The sequence below is a fragment of the Meriones unguiculatus genome, assembly GCF_030254825.1.
Source record: "Meriones unguiculatus strain TT.TT164.6M chromosome Y unlocalized genomic scaffold, Bangor_MerUng_6.1 ChrY_unordered_Scaffold_23, whole genome shotgun sequence".
NCBI lineage: Eukaryota > Metazoa > Chordata > Mammalia > Rodentia > Muridae > Meriones > Meriones unguiculatus.
Genome location: NW_026843709.1, coordinates 1,084,853 through 1,086,253, shown reverse-complemented (window position 1 = coordinate 1,086,253; position 1,401 = coordinate 1,084,853).

Here is a 1,401-nt window from a genome sequence, read left to right as displayed (position 1 = left end):
GGGTGCATCAGGACCAGGACAAGCAGCTCTGGGTTCTCCCAGCATTTTCCAGTCCCTACCTGCTGCCTTGTGTTGGGAACTAAGCCCTGGGACCCTTCCTAAGGGCCTGGCCTGCCAGATAAGCACCGGACGCCAGCAGGCCATAGTTTCTTATGACCCATTGTTCCCGAAACTGTTTGCTTTGGGACACATCCGTGACCACAGATATTATCTTTGGGCCTTGTAACTCTTCAACCCACCTTCTTAGCCTTGGGAACTTCCCACCTCCCCACCAAGGGCCTTGGTATTTTTCCACTACTACTGCCCTTTTCTCACCTCTCTCCCCCGCCCTGCCAGAACCGTGCTTTAAAAGAAACACTGAAGCTCAATAAAGCTGACACTTGACCGGCAACTGTCTGCTTGTGTCCTTTCTCTCTCTCGCCCTTCTTTTCCAGGATTGACCCCCTTCACCCCCACAAATAACTAGGTCCCGTGGGTCAGGGCAGAGTGGTGCCCAACGTGGGGCTCGAAGTACGGGTCTCTCCGGACGGACCCTGAAGCGAGGAAGAAGGCCTTGGAAACCACACAAGCGTGATCAGCTCCCTCTGACCAGGAGAGACTACATGACCTGGTAAGCTTTACATTTCCGTCCCATAAAGATGGGCCATTCTTTGTCTAAGGAGGCGTCATTCGTTAAGGAATTAAAGGCCTCCCTCAGAGAGAGAGGAATACGGGTTAAAAGAAAAAGGGTTTAATTAAGTTCTTTGTTTTTGTGTCAGACATTTGTCCATGGTTTGCTATTGATGGGCCAGAGATAGGCCGAAAAGTGGGATCATGTTGGAGTCTGCCCTCTCGAGAACCTTAGAGAAAGAGGTCGAGATAAAGATAATAATTATCCCCCTGTTATTACTGTTAATTCCCTAGCTTTCCCCATTTTTCCCAAAGAAGGCCCTGACCAATTAGACCCCTCAGAGGAGAGTGATTTGAAAGAAAAGGCTTCCAGGTACCATAACCCTGATTGGCCACCTACACTTGGCAGTGCAAGCAAATGTTAAGAGATAGTACATAAAAAAGAGCTGGTACCAAAAAGCCTCCTAAAGAAGTGATAGACCTCATCTCATTACAAAGTGAGGATGAAACAGAGTCAGGGGAAGAAACTGCTAAGTCTCATAGCCTACTTCCTTTGCGCTGCTTCCCTTCTGCCCAAAACAAAAAAGGCCCCTAGGTGAGCTGGGGCAAAGGGCATGGATAGCATGCCCTTCGGAGCCATAGCATGGTGAGCAGGAGGAACAGGGACTCTACTTGTCTCCTTCCCACTCCCCTACCAAGGGCCAGGCTTGCGGAGAACTGGGTGGATGATAACGCCCAAACCCTCAGAGGCCTAAGACCTGCCTCTGCCAGCTGCAGAGCTTAGCAAGACTG